We start from the raw sequence: 12008 nt of genomic DNA on the forward strand, positions 1-12008 counted from the left end.
CCATTGATAACCCGGCCTCTCTCTGACACTGTAGCCGGGCTATAGGCCAGACAGTTTGAAATTTCTCAGTTTTAGAGATAATCAATCTGTTAACAGCTCGGAAGATGAATCATTCTAAGAGGACTACAACTTAGATTCAGACTTTATCACTGTCAAATTATGTTTCATTTCCAGTTTGAGTGGCTTTATTTTCTCCTCCCTTTATTCTGACAATGCATGAAAAAGAAATAATTCAGAGATGATTTCTGAAATTATCCCTACAACTAATATAAATAAGGCCCTAAATCTGAAAACTGTTCAGCTGAAAAACACCAGCAGCAACATTCGACTCGTAACCACAGCCAGCTTCTCCTCAAAAGTAAACAACTCTATGACGTAGGAGTCTTTACCAGGCGGTCAAGAATAAAGGGCTTCAACAGTAGTTCCCATTCACTTGGATCTTTTTCTCTCTGGACAAAGACGCATAAGTACAATGAATAATTTACTGAAGGGACATGACCAGATGAACCAGTCTGATAGATGACTTGGTGCTTTGTCTTCTATGCCCGGTGAAGTGGATCCGCATTTAGCAATGAGACACATTTGCTGAAAAGAAAGTGATAGGTTGCTTTTATAGCATCGTGTTCCAGTAGGAAATAGTTAAACTATTAATGTAGAACACTTTTAGTTTGGGCTAAATTAATTTAATGTTAATATCGAAAGAAATGTTCTTACTAGTATCATCTAGTAGTCACACTGAATTTTACTGCAAGAGCCAAATGTTTTATTTCTAAATTTGCTGCATATGACTTCATAACACATACTAGGGGCAATTAATAAAATAACTTTTGGTTAATTAAATCTGTCATGAAGACACATGCCTCAGTAATAGGAGGCACAGTATGTAATGAGACTATTACTCCTATTGTTACTAAAGTGTTTGTACACATTAAAACAACACAAAACTAATTAGGGTGAAGGCAATCTGCCACAAAAGAAATACTACAGAATTATTTAAATTTTTTTAGTAGTAATGCAGTATGTTCCGAAAGGGCGCACCTCTGTAGCTCAGTTGGTAAGGCAGTCGTGCACTGACCACCGGGTCAATGGTTTGATTCCCGGTCACTGCTATAAGTGGAAGTGAGACAAGACACTGAACCCCCAACAGCCCATTCCCATCCCCAGCAGTGCAAGTCCAAGCCCAGTAGAAATTAGGGAGGGTTGCGTCAGGAAGGGCATCTGGCGTAAAAACTGTTCCAAAACAACATGCGGATTCTTGTCTCATTCGTATCATTGGTGTCACCACAGCAGAATGTCAATTTACACACTGATTGGGCAGTTTTTTACAGCGGATGTCCTTTCTTACAAAACCCTTCCCAATTTTCCAGGTTTGAGAGTAGCACTCAGAGTGCACTGGCCTGTGCAGTCTGTTGGAAAGTGTGGGAGGTTTGGTCTTTTGCCCAGGGAAAATTTGGTGTTCGGTCAATGGGCAACCACACTACCTACTAAGCCACTGACTCACCCTTTGGCAACACCCTTGTAACTTGATAATGATTAATACGTGAAGGGGCTGTGCAGAGCGTGGCAGAGCATAGCAGAGCACAGCAGGGAGAGGGAGTGTTAACTATGGTGACTCTACAGATGCAAAAGCAAGTGCACGTTTTCTTCTTTATGAAGAAGTAAAACCTGAAAGTATTAAAAGCCCATGACTATTCTAAGGTCAACTTAACGCCCTGCTTGGTGTTAAAAATTCAAAAGAAGCCTCTTTAAATAAATGCTGCATGCACCATGTGGGAAACAATGACACCCAGAAAACAAATCAACATTTGAAACAGACTTACTCAGCGTGATCAACTGAAGAAACAGTACAACAGCGCAGAGAAACCACACAGAACATTTACCATGCCTGTACATCAAAGGCTTGAAAACAGCAACTCGCATTAAAAAGCCTGTTTGTATCCTGCCTGTGGTGTGCCTTTTATTTGCTTCAAGATACATAGCATTTACACGGTTTATGGTAGTTTTGATTGTTTTGTTATATTATTGTTACATATTTCTTGTAGTTACATTTAATTCCTGTCTGCAAGAAAATATCTCCTGGTTGCACTGGCTTTGTTTTGTTTTTTGTTTTTTTTTTTACATTCTCTTGCTACCTGACACAATGTGCCTGAACCAGAAACTAAACAGTAGAGCAGCTGGGGGAGCAGCTGGTTAGGACTTTCTCACATTACTTTTATGATTTACATCTACTATCTTAATACAACACTCACATGCCCGTTGAATTATGGCTGCTGTAATGGATTAGAAAATGGGCCCATGTACACAGACCCAAACAGTCACAACCACATCGCCTGTAATCTTTTTGTTTCTCTTTGGAGTCATGATGCATCTGCTTATGACCATTATGAGTTATTTAAGTGAGCTCTGACTTTAAAACAAGAAATTTTACATTTGAACTTGAGATGAGGGACAATTGTTTTGCACACCACTTCAACATGTCCAATAGCCACTGCCTAAACTTTCAATTTGCTTTCCTATGACTCCATTTTGGGGAGCACATAAATGGCATAAAACTTTCATCAACGTTCCCTATATCGAAACATCCCTGTGCTTCTAGCTGGAAAAACTCCAGAAGACATCATCGAGTAGGGGTTTTACAATTTGAAACAGTGTCATCTCACTGCTCCCACTACACAGGAAGTAGTGTTGGTCATTGTGCTGTTCCAGGACACTTCCAGATGGCATCATCTGAACACTTAATAATGAAAAACTCCAAATGATGTCATATGGAGGTATTTGATTAAGCTAAAAGTATAGACATATTTTAATATAACGAAGACAGGGGCCATTTAAAAAACTTTTTTTTTTGTCCTTTCGGCTTATCACGTGAGTTCAGGGTCACCGCAGCGGATCATTGTCCGCATGTTGATTTGGCACAGTTTTTACACTGGATGCACTTCCTGACACAACCCTCGCCGCTTCCTACCGGGCCTGGAAACGGGCTGTTGGGGCTGTCAGTGTCTTATAGCCGGGAATGGGGATCGAACCACTGACCCTGTGGTCCGTGGACGACCACCAACTGAGCTACAGCCATACCCTGGCCATTTAAAACCATTAAAGTGCATGTACTCCCAAAACTAGAGCAATAGGACGCCAGTTGAACATTGGTGAAGTCTGCCTTAAACAAACTTTAGTCTATATGGTAGTTACACGTTTTATCACTTGGGAAAAAGAACTAAATGCTCATATCAAACAAAAAAAAGGCACAATGACTATCTGCACTTGCTTACATCTCACTAACCAACTACCATACTGTCCTACTTTTCCTTAACCTCTGCACTAATTGCTATTTTGTTTATAAAATCAACTCTATTTACTGAAAACATTACTTTACCACCCTTTTTAGTAAATACTGCATTTTACTTTGATTGTAAAATCCTGTGCCTCTCATTCTCCTTATTAATGCCCAAGTTTGTAGGCTCTAATTAGTGTATTAAGAGACTTAAAAAAGCATCAAATGTTTTTGAGGTGGATAAACTCCACTTTAGATTCTGAATAAATGATTTACTTTTGACTGGATTTTTATTAACCCACCCTTTCCCTAACATTTCATGGGAGAGGGAGCTGATTTGCTGACTTGGGAGATGGATGTTAAGATAAAATTTCTGAAACCAGAACAAGAGAGGTGGTGTATTCATCACACACACACACACACATACACACACACACAGCTGCTGAAACAACTTAAAGAATAAAGGCTCTTTTACACAAGACCTTTAAGAGGGAAAATTGACAACTGCTGCTTTTGTTCTTGATCTCTGTGTGTTTGACCAAAAGGCCATGTAAGGACTGAAAGCAGGGAAGAGGACTGGAAATAGACATGCTGCACTTTCCACCCAGGGAACACATGGACGCACACAGAGACAGTCAAATAAATTATGCCACTTTCAGACAAAAGCTTCTGCTTTAAATGTGTTTTTGATTTTTGACTAAGGAAGATCTTTATTGGTTTCCTACAAGAAAAAACATAGTTAGAAATCCACTGCCCCAGCCAAGAAGATGGTCTGCACTTAGAAGAAGAATCAGTAGGAGTAGAATCAATCTTCCCATTTAACCCTGTCACTGAGAACATATATTACAGATACATGTTATAATTAACTTTGTTCTCTGGATTTAACCCATCCCTTCTGGGGGCAGCAGTGGGAGCGGGCACTGTAGAATAAATGTAGAAACAATAAAAGAAAAGTAATACAAGATTAGCTGTTCCAACAACCTGACAGAAAACACTGCAGTCAAATCACACCCTTAAGTAACTGTGAAGGAGGCGTAAATGTGTTTTCATTGGCCACTTAAATCAGAGTTCTCCAAAAGGGGTATTGTGATAATGTGTAAGTCCAGCTGAAGCCATTATCGCACTTATAAAATCAGTGTGACATCTATTGTATACATCTTATATTACCCAAAATGATCAATATAAACCTCAATAAAAGTTCCACTTGACTTGCTTGCTGCACTCACTCCACAAGTTAAACTGTAGTTTTAATAAATGCTTTGTCAGCTTTCATATAGTTCTTTGCTCTTGGTAGCATCTCTGCTGCCAGGCAGTTTCCCTCTCCCGCTCTTTGTTATGCATAAAGCAGCCAACTCACATTTCCACTTTAAAGTATGAGCTTCTGGGAGTTGACACTTAACCACTACCGCCGCTGTCTGACACCATGATTCTTACAACACTGATCATTAAGACTCTGTGATGAATGGATGGACTCCACTTTAGCCAATTAATCTGAGCCACTGCTGCACTCTCCGTCAGTCAGTCAGCAGGAGAGAGTAGGAAGCAGCAGGCATGGGATTAGAGCTCAGCGAGTAGAAAGGGTGAGAAGAAGAAGAGGAGGAGGTAATGACAGAAGATTTAGCAGCAAATTTGCAATTTGCACTATTTGGCAGGCAGCAGCAGTGACTTGATTCACTTTCAGTTTTCATACACATTGTGTCAACTTAGTGCAGGCCTCTGTATTAAAAAAAAGGTTGGGGATGTCCTACAGTTTATTAAAATGGCACACAGGTGCTGCTGCTGTGCTACATGTTTTAGGGTCATGTGACTCGAAACTGTTTTCTCATGATGTTTTACTTCCCACTAAAAGGCCAAACTAAACAAATTCTGGCTACAGAACCAAATATATTATGGGTTTTGTGATAAATGCTTTACTCCATAGTCAAGCGCAGGGGAAACGGAGGTCGATACTGAGTAACTAGAGCCATCACTACATTATTCATATTAATTAGTGTCATGAACTATTTTAAAATCTTAGGATCATCCAGACAATTACATTAGGAATCAATCACAGTCCTGTTTCACAGGAGAGAGAACAAAGTCTAAAGCTTAGCCAGCACTGAATTGGGATGAATTGTGCCAGATTGCTTGTCATTTGTTGTGCAATATTAACTACCTTAAAATCAGTAACCTGGCCGCCTTACAATCTAAAATCTTGGTTTGTTTTTTCTTTAGTGTGCTAAATTTCAACACATAATTTTCCACATGGCTGCTGTCAAAATGTCTGCTGCAAATAGACAGTTTTTATTTTATTTGTGTGGGTTCCACTGTGACAAAGGGGACTACACAACATTGACACTGAAGCTAAGTAGCCCACACAGTCACTGTGCTTATATGTGTAAATGCAGGAAATATTTAAATGCATATGACATAAGTGACATGCTATCTCATACACTGTGTAGACACCTGCACTGATTAATATCAGTGCATTTCTGTTGGTTTGACGTGTGTGTGACAACTGAAAAAGCATAATTTTCTGTATCTTCCATTCACCTGCAGCTCAGCTGTTTGCTCATACATATTAGAACTGCAGAAAATGAAGCATGTTGTTGTCTTGTTTGAATATACATACAGACATATATATATATATAAATAAACTGACACAAAAGTTTTGAGTGGCTCCCCCAATGGAGCTCCGTGCCAGTGGGAGAGCCAGTCAACTGCTTGGGACCCCGGGCTGCGTGCAAAGTTTGCAATACCAGTCGTAGACCAGAAGTTATGTAATTTAGACGCAAAGAAATTTGATTTTCTACAAATCACTATGGTGTGTTACTGTAGGTTATTGTGCTATGTTCAGTGTGGTGTGTATTGTATTGTAATTTCCATATCTTAAGCACAGCGGTTTTCAGATGCTTAAAGGGCCTCGACATCTCCACGGAATATTCAGTAATTAAACAAAAGAAGAAGAAAAACAGAGCCAGGACTTGAGCAGAGTTGGTTGTGGAGAAATGACATCAGTGTGGGTTGATCACTTCTTACCAAGAACTGGAAATGAGCAGGCACAGCATAAACAGGATAATGTACAGAAGGCTTGTGACTTGTAGCTTATAACATACAAACCCCATCTCACTTCACCAAATGCAACTCCCCTAGCTGCTGCACTCAAAAGTAATAGTGCGTGATCATAGATCAGATAAAAATGTTTGACATTATCAACAAGACAATGATCAGACTGCCAGTAGAGTAGCTTACTCCTACCAGATGAGCTTTGCCCAGGTGGTTTCCCCAGCACTTGTCAGGATGGGTGAATGTGGTGGAAACCAGTCATATAGTCCTGTGGTGAAACTGTTTCTCAATCCTGTGCCTTAGCCCTGTAACAGAAGAAAAACAAAATCCCCATTATAGCAAGTAATAACTGACTCCTGCAACCACATCATTCAAAACAAGCAGGTAAATTGTGAAGACACTCAGGCATTCAGGTCACAGTGTGTCGCCTATTGTGAAAATAACTGGAAGTGGAACCATCTGCCTTTTTGCTTTACAATAGTAATTGCTTGATGAAAAGAAGGAAAAATGGGAAGAAAAGGATTTTTTTAAGTGAGGTCTCTGAACGCTGCTAAGAACTACTCTCACTATGTAAATCCCATTTCTGGCATTTACTTGGTGTCCTGGTTGTAAATCAGTCTCTGTACACACACACAAATTATGAACACTCAACAATACATTCACCTGTTTTAAGCAGTTTATTCGCTGTTGCTAAACACTCTGTTGTGAAAAATGTTAAATATGTATCAGTTTGCGAATAATTTGAGGGGTAAAATAGGTGCATCAATACACAGTATATGGGTCATTCTTGAGATCTTGTTATTAATTGACACTATGACTTCAAATTAAGTGCACGCTTTGAGGTTATAATTTTTCTTTGGCACAGTATGATATCATTCTCCTTTCAGCTGACTCATAAACATCTCTGTATGAATGGTGCAAGGTTTGTGTGGATGTATACACACACACACATACACACACACACACACACAGCACGCTCTTATTGAAAAATACCCGTTTCCGTGCGGAAATGTCTGTATGCATATATTTTTCATGCATGTACGAACCAATTATATATCTGAGAACCACTGCAAGACTCACAGAACTGAATTGACACTGTTTTCACTGGCGCACGGAATTGTGTTTTCTAAAATACTAGGATGCCTTCATCACAGGAATCTCATCTCTCATGTGTTAACCACTGAAAGATGCTGGATGACTACACCTTGTTTCACACAACATACATACATGAAAATATGTCAATTCATACTTTCTACAATGTATTTAGAATATTCTGTGATATACCTGGACAGCACTGGCAGACACACACTTGGTGTAATCTAGTCACATTTTCACATCGCTCTAGCTTGTACTCTAGTCTCAGAACAAAAGCTTTCCGCCAAGTTTCAAAGCCATGGGAACCTGGGTTGAAGTGTGTCACAAAACTTTGTGTTTTTGTGTTCTTGCAGTAAAGCTCATTCACCATTCATGTGTGTTTGTTTGACACATGAGGCAATGTCTGAAAAGCCATCCCACACAAGCTAGAGAGATGCAAAGAGGCCTGTGTGTGGGCAGCGTTTCGACTAAACCTGGAGGATGTTTGTCTGACACACGAAAGGTGAAAAAAGACCTAATGTGGGTGACCAACTTCTCATCTGTCTCCTCTCTAATCTTTTACTTTTAGACGGTATGTGCTGTAATTTAATTTAGGTTGTGAGTGACAATTTTGTTCAAGGAAAATAAAAGTATTAAAAGTAAAAGCTACTAAAATGAGTCACCCACTGATGCTGCAAAAAAGACCACATTGTTTAATCTTTATTTTCTTTTACCTGTGTACATTCCTATTACAGAGCTTACTGTAGATAAAATAAATATCCAATATAGCCAGGGTCAATTCCACCATCCACTGCAGACCCCTCCCTCTAATTAAATTCCGAGAACATTTGGTATCTTTTGTATGTGGAAAAACAAAATTAGGGATTAAGTCAGACTTGACTTGATTTTCAAGTTGTCTTCTTTGTTTCTTTCCCATTGCATGCTTTCTTTTCTCACAGTCAGGTGAGGAAACAACAACTCACTTGGGTGGGGTGGAGTGAGGGTCACTGTCTGCATCAACCCACACTGTACAAATTTATTGCAATATAATCCAATAACCTAAATTTGAACTGATATGCAAAAGGTAGTGCAAAGACTACATTACAATGGAAATAACAATTACTCATATTACTACCACCTATATTATTATTACTACTATTGTTTCTTTGTGGCTGACTCATACCTAGGGTTAAAACAAATGAAAACCCCAATTACATTTATTGTTTATTAGTTGAAATTTATACATATATGTTTTCAGGCTAATAGAGGTGAATATTATTTGGTAAGTAATGTCAGAAAGGTAATCATTGTAAAAGTAATTCTTTTTTTAACTTTACACTAGTTACACTACACTACAGCTTTCTTTAATCATGCCTTTAAGTCCCGAGCTTCACACCCACACGTCACATATTCTGTTTTTGACACATTTAGAAACAGAAAATAAGACTTTGTTGTTTAATAAGAAAGTAGTCTATTGTTTTGGAGGCCTTATGCTTCCAGATTCCAACTTTTAAAATTACCTGGATGAACATGACGCTTCCACATTCTCCACATACAAAAAATAAAATATTACAGCTCTTCCAAACTTTTCAATACAGGCCTCAATTTATCGGACCACTGTTTAATAGCAGCACCATTTGCAGTGATTCTCTGAGAAACATCTTTTTAGGCCAATTTGAAGAGAGGAGGCAGTAGTGAAGCAGTGAAATTAGCCCTTGGAGGCCTGCCATTGACTTTTTATGATGTGTGAAATATGATTGATTCCCATGTCCACCTTAATATTAAGGCATCTTTAAAATATGAAATACAAATAAAGGACTTCAAAAGATCATAAGTATGCGACTGTATGTCAATGTTTAAGGTTTCACATTCAGAAATATCATGTGTGGCAATGTGTCTGCAGGAGGCCACAATAAACCTAACGTGACTAATATAAACAAAATGAGCATGTTGTGTGAAGACATTGTGGTCCTGTGACAGTGCAGACAAGGTTATCAATCACATTTTAATTCTCTCTAATAATGTACTATTGTACTGAATATTACCAGACTTCATTAGTCAAAGTTAAAAAGAACTAAAAAAAATACTTATTCAATGGATTGGTTGACAAAAGACATTAATATTAGTATTTGGATGAGTAACCACGAATACAATAATATACCACACAATTACAAAAGACAGGTGTTCACGCAAATGTTAAAATTCAAAAGGGATGGGCATGACAGTAGCACAGAAGAGGTTTAGATAGTTTGCATCTCTAACTTTGTTATGTTTGGACACATGTCTTTTCAGACTTTATGTCTAGCACCTCAGAGATTTAGATGTGTGGTTATGAGGTCAATGCCTTGACATCTGGACTGCCATGTGGTACAAACCATGGGGTTCCCATATGAGCTGTAATAACTTCAGACATTTAAAGATCACCCACTATCTCTAGGTTTAATTTGTCAGTTTAATTTGTCCAATGCTTTGTGTCCAATTACCTGGAAAACATTCTCATCAGCTACAGCTGCGGTTTGTGTTTAGTGCTACATTTAAATAAAGCTTTAGGTAAATGATTTGAGCTATCAGAGCTGGTCAGAGTTGTCTGTTTCCTGGGTCTCCTCCCAAAAAAAACAAAAGGAGCAAATTTGATGGAAACAATAGCCTCACTGCCTCCAGCCAAAGTTTACTGATCTATGGTTTGGCATAGATGACATCTGAAAGTTCAACCTACTTTTTCAATCTTCCAAAAAGCACACACACTCTAAGCTCTCAGCAAATCACAGGTTTTGTTAGAGTGCGTGTGTAATGAAATCTGTGGTGTGTTTGAGGACTTGTGTAGGACAAGTTCAGAACAAGTGATAAAGACATGTAATAATGATTTGCTATGTGCAAATCAATTGTGAAACCAAAGAGCATTTACCCTATGATGAATAAATTCTAATACTATGTAAACGTAGGACTATCTGCTAAATATGTATTAAGAAGCAAATGTAGCTATTATGCAGAACTATCCTTTCACTTTTATAAATCACTGGATCAAGGAAGTTTTGAAATTGTAGTTGGTTAAGCTGCCATTAATTTAGGTAAGTAAAATATTGTAAGGTGAAATTGTGACACCACCAATTTACATAACAGTGAAATGACAAGGAAAATCTCCATGTAATAGGGCACCGTTACTTCTGGTTTGACGTGGTTTAGTAATATTAGAGAATACGTTTGGCCTTAACTTGGAAAATTCAGTTAAAACTAGCAGATGATCAAAGGCAACTACTGAGGCCCTGCATCCTACACATAATATTATTAAATGCTGCACTGAAACGTTATACAGATGTGTGTTTTTCCAAAGGAGACACATGCTGAAGAGGACACATCCATTTTAACAGTAAACTGAGGCTGTGAGCGAGCAGAGGTCTTCAGTAAAAACAGCATGTTGGCTGGTAAACAAAGCGGCTTCAAAAAGGAAGTGAGAGGTTTAATATAAGTGAGTCGCTGAGGCGGCGAAGCACAGGGAAAATCCAGACTCAATGTGTTTCAATTCTCAGTACATAGTCTACCTTAACATATTTACATTTAGCTGAGGTTCTGATGCAGGTCACTGGTAAAGTCGTCAAGCAGCAGAGTGATTCCTAGTACAAACGCACTGCCATGGAGACAATGGCAGGCAATGATGAGCTGTAGTGACTAAGCCAAATTTCTGACTAATATTCCTGGGAACCTGCACATTGGCGCAAACATAACCACATCATTCAAAGTAATGCCTCTTATCTATGGTATGTACTGCTAAAGGTCTTTGTTTACACCTAGACTCCCTGCCTGAAGATGTCCTGCCAACTTTATCTTGGCTAAACTTTGGACTCACGGTATCAACAGAGCAGAGAGTTAAAACAAGCTCAAGCACAACATATGTGTTTCAACAAGTCATTAAATTAAAACACTCTCCATGCCTGGAAAACACAGATCTTTTGTGATCTGAAGCCCATATCTGCAGGACAGTGCCCTTTTTTTGTTCGCAACAGTTACGAATTGCTATTAGAATAAATGTATTAGCATTTATATAGAAGATGCTCCATGGTTGGCTGGGTGATGGATGAGTGTACTTAAACAAAAAAAAAATCTGAGTAATTAAAAATCACTATTAGGGTATGTTCGTTGTCATGGTAACAGCCATAAACTGTGTTAACATTATGAAACCTGCACAGTTATGCTTTGAAAAATGGGAGAGGAACTGCAGTCTGCCGTGTTTTATTGACCCATTCATCCAACCCGAACTTGTTGTCGCTCTCTAACAATGCCAGCTGACTTCCTCCATTGCTCTTCCATTTAATGCACCACTAAATAGCTTTTTGCTGAAGGTAAACCCTGTATTGTTAAAGAGAACAGAATCAGCTATTTCTTTTTAGGAAGTGCTCTTTCATCTCATGGTGTCCAAGCTAAATTGCAGCTAAACATTTTGATGCCAGTTATACTACACGCCACTGGTTTTCAGTATCTTAGAGCTGAGACACAGCAAGCCTTCAGTCGCCCATTGGTGACCACTTAGTGGTCTAGTTTTTGGTGGAGTGTCCTGGACTGTTGGTACTGGTCGGACTCCGATTCAAAGCGTTGACTGGGCAGCGGTCCTAACATGTCTGTT

The 12008-nt window shown here is 38.8% G+C and overlaps 1 protein-coding gene and 1 long non-coding RNA gene across 3 annotated transcripts in view; one reads left to right on the forward strand and one right to left on the reverse strand.

Annotated features, from left to right (window-relative positions):
* The window catches only part of pank1a (pantothenate kinase 1a), a 283668-nt gene that overhangs the window by 130803 nt on the left and 140857 nt on the right, over positions 1–12008 (forward strand). The gene's annotated exons all lie outside the window — the stretch shown is intronic.
* Positions 1–12008, reverse strand: part of LOC137132141 (uncharacterized) — a 78720-nt gene that overhangs the window by 11524 nt on the left and 55188 nt on the right. Inside the window, exon 5 of one of the 2 annotated variants that reach the window (XR_010915075.1) lies at positions 6503–6621. This is a non-coding gene — a long non-coding RNA (uncharacterized lncRNA). The remainder of the gene's footprint in view (positions 1–6502; positions 6622–12008) is intronic. The other variant, XR_010915074.1, reaches the window with a different exon arrangement.

The sequence above is a fragment of the Channa argus genome, chromosome 1 (genome assembly GCF_033026475.1).
Source record: "Channa argus isolate prfri chromosome 1, Channa argus male v1.0, whole genome shotgun sequence".
Classification (NCBI taxonomy): Eukaryota; Metazoa; Chordata; class Actinopteri; order Anabantiformes; family Channidae; genus Channa; species Channa argus.